We start from the raw sequence: 9192 nt of genomic DNA, 5'->3' as shown, positions 1-9192 counted from the left end.
TGGAACTAATGGGTCAGGCAGTGATTAAAAGAATACAGTTTCCGTGTAATTATTTCGGGGCATAAGCTAAGCTAGCCATGTGGGCGGCCGGGTGCAGAAGACGCAGCTCTGCTGCTCTTATTTCAACAAGAAGTTGTGCCCATTTATGACCCCACTCAAAGGTCACAGGGCTTCATAGCCACTACACACATGGACCCTATTAGAAGAAGGAATCAAGCCCCTGCAGAGAGAAGCGAGCCTAGATCATAGTTTTGATGGAAGGAGTGTTAAACATTTTGTAGCCACCTTTTAAATTATTACAGATCGGAAGATATGGAACAATAGAAAATGAGGAGGGAAGAAAGAGGAGAGTCTTCAAGCTGAGGTAGCAAGTGCACATTTACACATGGGAGACTGAAGTTGGAAAGACGAATCCGGGCTAAAAGATCATTAACTCTTAATTTTTCCAAGGTCAACCATGGCTTGTTTATTAGTGTGAGGGGATTCAATAACTGCTAAAAACAACAACAACAAAAAACCCACTTTCCCCTCAGCAGACTCTCCACTTTCCCTAATTTTCGGCTTCCTTTATGTCACATTAACAGACTTTGAAAGGAACACCAAAGTGTCATTCAGGACCGTGGACAGCATCAAGAAGGGGGCACTGCCAAAAGCCTTATTCCTGTGGGTGGGACACAGGATGATTCTAGGATCACTCAATGCGAAGTGTGAGAGTGAGGAACGATGGGCTCCCGACTTCCTGAAATCTGAACGGACTGATTCCTCTAGACACTCAGCTGGTGCTATCTGACTCATTGAGATATCCTGTCACCATTGAGAGTCAGAGGTGGTGCCGACACCTGTACTCAGCACTCAGGAGACAGTGACGAGAGGTCACTTGGGAGTTCAAGGCCACTCTCTCTGCTCAGGACAACAGGGCTGCATAGCAAGCTCTTGTCTCCAAATAAAACACAATTTCTCAACTGAATTCCATCTAATTACAGACAAGAGGACACTGAAAGTGAATAGTCACAAGTTGCCAGCTTAAAATGTCCAATTTTTAAAGTTTCCAATGTATAATTTGATGCTACTTATGCAATTTTCACATTTTTGAGAACTATGGAATACACCAGCCCACTAAGAGAGTTAAGTCATACTGAGAGAGCAGGCTTGACACTGGACGACTATAAAGCATATAGGCTCTGTCCCCAAATATCCAGAACTCTCCAGCGTCGCTTTAGTGATTATCTTCCGCATTCTTCACACTGTGGTGATATTTTGTTTATGTTTTAACAAATAAAACTTGCCTGAAGATCAGAATGAAGAGCTGAGGCACTTTAATCCCAGGACTGAGACAGAGGCAGATGGATCTCTGTTACTTCAAGGCCACCCTGAGATACACAAGATTGACTCTAAAAGAGAAACAGAGCTCACACAAAGGTGATCCCAGCACTTGGGACCACACACCTTTAATGCTGGCACTAGGGAGGTGGAGATAGGAGTGATGTGGCTGGACAAAGAGAGGAATATGAGGTGGAAGACATCAGGAGCTCAGTGCAGTCTGAGGTTTGGTGGAGACAGATGGAGTCTGGAGATGCAGTCTGGGGACAGGACCACCCCTTCTGTCTGAGCATTGGTAAAGTAAAAGAATGCTCTCGTGGCTGGCTGCTCTGCTTCTCTGATCTTCAGCATTAACCTTCAGCATTTGACTCTAGGATTTTATTATTAAGACAAAATAGAATTTGTGTTACACTACACATTTAAATTCCCCTTAATATTTAGATGTTGCTTGGAAGTGTGTGTGTGTGTGTGTGTCTGTAGGATTTAGACAAAACACTGAGAGTTCTAGGAAAGAGATAAGGAGGAATGAGTATGACATGGAGCTTCTAGAACCATGACAGAACTGGCTAAGGAAAACCCAGGGTCCATATGAAATATACTTAAATATCTTTTTTTCACTATGGTGTGGCATAAACTGTATAAATTACTTCAGCCCCTTCAGAAGGCAGTTGAAGATGAGCTTCACAAATTTCCAATGCCTATTTCAAATTGACCCAGAAGTTCCACTGATATGGGAGAAAAGAACTATACAGCGAGTGTAGAGGAATATACTCAAGGGTTATTTTGTCAAAGAGAATGGCTGGGAACAATACACATGAGCAGACCTCGCTAAATAATTTATGCTGTGTCTCTTTAAGGCAATAGAATACAGCCATGAAAAATACTGTAGTAGATCTGTATGCGCTGGTATTGAGCAATCCACACAGAAAAGAGACAGGGTGCAGAACTGTGTTGCAGATGCTCCATTTATGTTTTTAATAAATGTATGCGGGGCTTTCATATATGTGAAAACTTTATAGCTGAGCAAACAAGAACTCTTAGGAGCTATTCTTCTCCTAAGGAGCCTGACTTTTAAAAATATTTATATTCCATGTTTCTTTTTTTAATGACATCGATAGATTACTATTTGTGTTAGGTTGCTTTATATGTAATCAAAATACAAAGCAGGATGGGGTTGGAGAGATGAGTCAGTGGTTAAGAGATGGCAGCGATGGGTCACTGGATACTCGTCTAGAGGATGCAGACTTGATTCCCAATGCCCATGACTTTGTTCATTTTCTGATCTATTTTCTGAAGTATTACCTTTATGTTCATTTGTTTTCAAAGTGTAGCGTTTGACCACCCCCCACCTTTTTTTTTTTTAGGTGAGTCATAAGAATCTTGAAAAGGGGGCTGAAGAAAGTTCCAGGGATGGGCTTGTGTAAATAATGGTAGAAAAGTTGAGAGAAACACGAGGCATTCCATGTTGCTGTAGCCTCATGTCGCTGCTGTGACAAAACACGTTCATGAAAAACAGCTTAAGTCCCTACCTACACCAGCAAAGCCACACCTCCCTACAGTGCCACTCCCTTTGGGGGACCATTTTCTTTCAAACTACCATAAAAGGGATATTAGGCTTATACTTCCAGACCACATTCTGCTAATGAGGAAGCCTAGGGCTAGAACTTAGGCAGGAACTTAAAGTTAAATGAATTCCATGCATTCGTACCTCTAGCCAGGGAACGAACATACTAACGTGGAAGTAAGTACAGCAGGAACCAAGGAGGATGCTGTTCTAAGCTTTAGCACTCTGCTTATCAAAGCTCTATTTTCATGTCTCTTTATAACATGTGCATGAGTCTTTTAGACATTATCATAAAGGTCTACAACTTGGGGTAAGGGAATAGAATAGACAAGAGGCTAGGTCATAGCCGGAAGTGTTCTTAATTAGTTGTTCTTAGATAGGCAGGGACAAATTTAATGTCACCTCACCTCTGCTAGGAAGAATTCAAGACCCATTGTTGTGACCCAAAACCTATAGGATATTTGAGTATTCTAAACTGTAAGTCAGATTGCATTCACTAGAATTGTATGGAGAAAATGGGAAGGAAAAAAGACAAGATGTTTAAGAACTTATCCGTTCATCTTCTGGAGAAATTTACCTCAGAGATCGTAAGTTGCTTTTGTCTAAAGATGCTTGGAATGGTTTAAGAACTAGCCTAGTTATGATCTAGGCTAAGGGATTAAGAACTCTAAGATCTTAAACTGCTCCACATACTCAAGATCTTGTTGTTTACAAGGTATGAAGACAAAACTTAAAAAAATGATCTAATGCCTTTACCTGACCTCCAGTGTTATAAAATGATGGTTTGTATTTTGACTTTTTTTTTCCAGAAGCAAAAATAACAACTTATATTTCAACTGTGGTTTCTCCCTGACACTAAAATGCACAGCTCTTTGTGAAAATGTCGGTCATTATCGCTCCCACCTTCATGGTGCTCCCTTGTATGTGTAAGAGTGTGCCATGAACTAAATATTCTTAATAGCAAGTTTACTCACTGAGGTTAAAAACAGGCAGGCAGAGGTGAGAGGTTATGTTATTTGTAGATGGATTCATTTGGTCAATGCCATATAACAAATTTCCAAAAGCTGAAAGTTAGCCTGGTTATTGACTTAACTAAAATGCCTAGTAGACTAAAGTAAACCACTGCTCAGTTCCTTCACAGACCATTGATCTGGTTGGCCTCATTGACAGTGTTCTAATTAATGCATAATAGTCAATCAAAAATGACTTACTGGGCACCGATCAGGTACATTACACTAATACGCAGTAGGGAGCCTGGGGAAACAACCCTGGAAGGGATTAACTAAATGAAGACATAAACTGAAGCCATAAACTAGAAGCTAATGAGGTAGACATTTGTCTTTATAAAGTGTCAACCTGTACCTGCGGAACTGGGTGACCCAAATGCAATTATGCTCAGGATCACCCAGCCAAGCACAGACCTGGAAGATCCAAATTTCACTCCTTTTAAAATTGAGGCCGTTTCTTCCTGGAAGAATTGGAAAGAGACAAGAGTTAAGGGTGGGAGTGAAATCACCATAGAGCGAGCACGCTCTCCATGGAGAAATTCTCCTAATGTCTGTGTTAGAATCCCTTGGTGATAGCATGGACGATTTCAGCGTGCTAGGACTCACATGAGAGCAAATACACACAAATGCAGAACGTGCATTTTAAGCGGATTCTGCTGTAGCAGGCAGGGAGCACTTCGTATGCTGGAAAAGATTTTGTGGTTTTGCACGGATCCCTAAACCTTTCCTGTGTGTCTTAGTTAAATGTGGCAAGTGCATCTGTTATGGTGTCTAAAGGTTAGTTCAGAAGCTTAAGAATTCAGGATGATGAGACATTAATTCTATGACTATCGTGTCTTATTTCATGAAATAATAAATTGCAAACTGGTGGCTTGCTGATGGCATGCGCTTGAGCAATTCGTCGTCTTTTTAATCAGGCTAAATAATATTTTAATTAGATGTTAACATTAAACATTAGGTGACAATACATCAAAAATATGATAGTATTGTTCCCCTTTTTGAAAACAATCACAACTTAGGGACAGTATGTTAAGTGAAATAAGGCAGACACAGGAAGGCAAGTATCACATGTTCTCCCTCATATATAGAAACCATAAAAATGCTAACACAGAAAATAGTGGTCACCAGAGATTGGGGGCCCTGGGGTAGAAGGAAGATGATAGAATATGACAAATACAGATTGTAAGATGTATGCAAGTAGCCACACTAAACCCCATTACCATACACAATTAGTGTGTGGTAATAAATAATAATAGGATCAGCTTTGGTCCCAGGTGTTTGTCTGGCCTTGGTCAGCCAAAAGAGAAAAGCAGCTGCCCCTTCTAATGGTCAGCTTCCCACCATCTTCCTGACACCATGGTCAAGTGTCAGGTACCATTTGTCACCATGATGCTTTCTTGCAGCTGACCCACGCGACTCATTTATATCACCTGCCCAGACCCTCTAGGCACTTGAGTTTACGACCCCTGTCTTAAATGTACTTCAAAGCCGATTGCATTTGAGCAGTGTTTGGTGATGAAGACAGATATTCCACATTCGGACTTGTCCTACTGCATTCCCCTGGGGCGCCCCTTTCTGTGCTCCTGAGCAGACTCTGGACTAATTCATTTAAAGGATGCTCATTCATCAAAAGGAAGCCCAATCTAACTCCAGCCTTTCTAGCAGGCTGTGCAATTTGCCTCATCTAACTGAGGTGCACCATGCTTTACTTTGCATTTCCACGGCAAAAGAAAGAACATTTCTCACAGAAACAGATGTCTTGTAAGAGATGGCGATTTACAAACTTTTTATCAAAATGAAATACATAAAAATCACTTGGGAAAAAGATCGTACGTGGATAATCCTGTGTCAGCACAGGCTCGTTGTCTACAGCCCATGTGGTAGGGTTAATAATGGCAGAGACTGTAGGAAAGGATGGAGTCCATGTGATGTCTTCTGCTGAAACTGTTCTAAAAAACAAAGCAGAAAGTTTGCTTTAAATCCATAACAGGCACGTAATAGCCCAAGAATATCATCCAATGGGTCCTATATTTTTCCCGTTCCATAAAAATACAAATAGCTAATATTTCATATTATTTCTCAGTAGTTCCTTGAAAGCCCAAATACAGCCTTTCCCCCAAAATAAAATGAAACCTGACCCTGAGAAACAAGCCTTTCCTCTTATTCTTTTTAGTTCTTTGACTATATGCATTGAAAATAAACCTCAAGACAACTGGAGGCAAAAGTCTATAAATATAATATCAAGTTGAGCTTTGTGCTTGAAATGACCTGTTCTGGTGCTATTTTTTCTCCTGTAATTCACATCTATCTACTGGCTAGGGAAAGCCGACAATCTGTCCGTGACTCATGATGACTCCTTAGGGTTGGAGGTTAGAGAGATGTCTCGGCAGGTGAGAGTGTTCCATGTGCAAGCACGAGGACCTTAGTTACCATCCTTAGTGCCCGTGGCTGTGCGCATGACTGTAACTCCAGCGCTGGAGGAAGGGCAGACTGAATATTACTGAGGCTTTCTGAGTGCTAGACAGGCTCCAGGTTCAAGGAGAGACTCTGTCTCAAGGGAATAAGGTGGAGAGTAATTAAGCAGGACCTCCAGCATCGTCATCTGGCCTCTGTGTTTGCATAGGTGCATGTACCCGCACACACACACATGCTTACATCACACATATGGACCTCATACCACACACACTCACACACATACACATGCTTACATCACACATATGACCTCATACCACACACTCACACACATACACATACTTACATCACACATATGACCTCATACCACACACACTCACACACATACACATGCTTACATCACACATATGACCTCATACCACACACTCACACACATACACATACTTACATCACACATATGACCTCATACCACACACACTCACACACATACACATATACATCACACATATGACCTCATACCACACACTCACACACATACACACAAAGAAAACTTTTTCATGTTTCTCCATTTTGGGCTGTATGAACTTGATGTTTCTGCTTCTGGCCTCCTTCTTTGTGTATAAAAATGTACTGGTTATTCCGCATCATTGCTGCAGTACGAGGATACATACAGTGTGGTGACAGAGTACAGGGCAAAGGACAGCCTTTATCGTTACTGATCGGGCACCTTTCTTCCTGTGCTGAGGCCAAGGCACCCTAAGAAAAGGCTCTTTAAGAGTGGAAGTGGTGAACTCCTGTTTCCATCCTTTCTTTTAAGCAGTTTTATTCACCCAACGGACAACAAGGATAGTGAATTTTGGTTTTCCACGACAGAACACGTTTAAGCTAACTGTTAACCACTGCTCTTGCCCAAGACTTCATCTTGCTTGTATATGAAATCAGGTATATGTGGGAAAGAATTTCACAGAAAAGGAGTTGTTCATATTTGAAATTTTCCTTTTGAAGGCCATATTGGGAAAGTTACAAAGATAAAGAAAGAGAGGAGGTGTCAGCTGGTGTGTGGAAGAATAATTTTGCAGAAATGTGGCCTGGCCCTGGCCAGGGAGCTGAGCGAACAGCATCTCTGCCACTGTCATCGAGTTCTCAGATTTTTTTTTTTTTTTGTTTTTTCCCCTTAACACAGAAAACTAAATACAAATGGTGAGAAGGTAGCTCTGGCAGTTTACATGTGTGGGCCTTTACATTGGATCGTCATGCGGCTGTACTAGTAGGTGTTCACTGTGCTTTTCCTCAAGGGATCCTGACAAAAACCCACAGAGAAAGAAACAACCAGCAGAAGAGTCCCGAGGCTGCCACTGAGGGGTCTGGAGCTTTTCTGACTTTAAGCCACTTACTAGTGCAGTTGGGACTGGGAGTGTTTTTCACATTCTTTAAAATCAACAAATGAGCTTTTTGATAATTTCCTACCAGATTAAAAATAACTGTTTGAGGCCAGTATAGTTTACAGAGCAAGTTCCAAGACAGCCAGGACTGCATAGGAAAACCTTCTATGGAAAAAACATAAATAAATGGACAAATAAATAAACAAATAAATATTAAAAATTAAAAAAATAAAAACAAAATCATTTTTACATTTTCTTTGGCTTAGTAACTCCTACTTTTAGTCATACTTTAATATATTAACCCTTTCTTTTCTAGAATACTATTCATTTTTTTCTTTTGGATGTTAGGAACCCAAAATTTAAAAAGAACTTTAGAAGTAATTTAATGCTATTCCATCACTTTTTGGTGGAGAATATCATATTTCAGAGCTTACATCGGGGTTTAAAGCTCATGATAGAGATGAAAATCACATTTTTTTTTTACTTTCCAGTTTTCTGTTTTTCCTTACTCAATATATGACAAAAGCATTAGAAACAGGAACTTCTGTTAGGTCCACAAATAGCTTTTCAGCTCTGTGTGACATCAATTTCTACCCAGCCTGTTACAGACAGATCAGCCACAGCGCCTTCCAAGCTCTGCCGACTCATTCTCTGATAATTGTTTCTTTTGTTTGTCTCTTTGGCTTATATTGTATCCATTCAATTAATTAAATTTAAGGTTCTTGATATTGCTTAATAAATTTAACTTTGTTGGGAGCCTTGCTCTTTCATGCATATGAAAAAAATGTTTAAGAGTCATGCCAGCAGCTTAAATCAAAGGGTCTGTTATATGTTGAATGTGTGTGTGCTTCCAAACTCATATGCTGAAAGCCAATATAGGATGCAGTGGCATTAAGAGATGGTACTGGGTCGTAAGGATGATGTAGCTGGCATTTTCTTTGGGCCACCAACCAGTTCCCAAGTAAAGACATGGAGACTTATTATTAATTATGAATGTTTGGCATTAGCTTAAGCTTGTCCCACTAGCTCTTCTAACTTAATTTAACTTGTTTCTATTCATCTATGTTTTGCCTGGGGGATTTTTACCTTTCTTTCATTCTGTATGCCCTACTTTCTTGCTTCCTCTGTGGCTGGCTGGCGCATGGGGTCTCCCTATCATTTCCTTTTCTTTCTTCCTGTAATTTAAATTCCTCCTACTTACTCTCCCTATCCTGAAGTTCCTTCATTCCTATTGGCCATTCAGCTTTTTATTAGACCAATTAGGTGCCTTAGGTAAGTAAGGTAAAACAGTAACACATGTTTATATAATTAGACAAATGTGACACATCATTACATAACGAATGCAACAATCTTTGTACAGTAAAATATTCTGGAACAAGATGGAGATTTATGAATAGAATCAGAGCCCACAAAGGCCAGAGTGAGGTTTGTTCTGCTCCTACTTCTGACCTTCTCCATGAGGGGGCATGATACCTTCTACATGGGTATCAAGGATGATCCGGAAACC

Source organism: Microtus ochrogaster, linkage group LG2 (genome assembly GCF_000317375.1).
Source record: "Microtus ochrogaster isolate Prairie Vole_2 linkage group LG2, MicOch1.0, whole genome shotgun sequence".
In the NCBI taxonomy this organism is placed as follows: domain Eukaryota; kingdom Metazoa; phylum Chordata; class Mammalia; order Rodentia; family Cricetidae; genus Microtus; species Microtus ochrogaster.
This window is presented reverse-complemented; position numbering follows the sequence as displayed.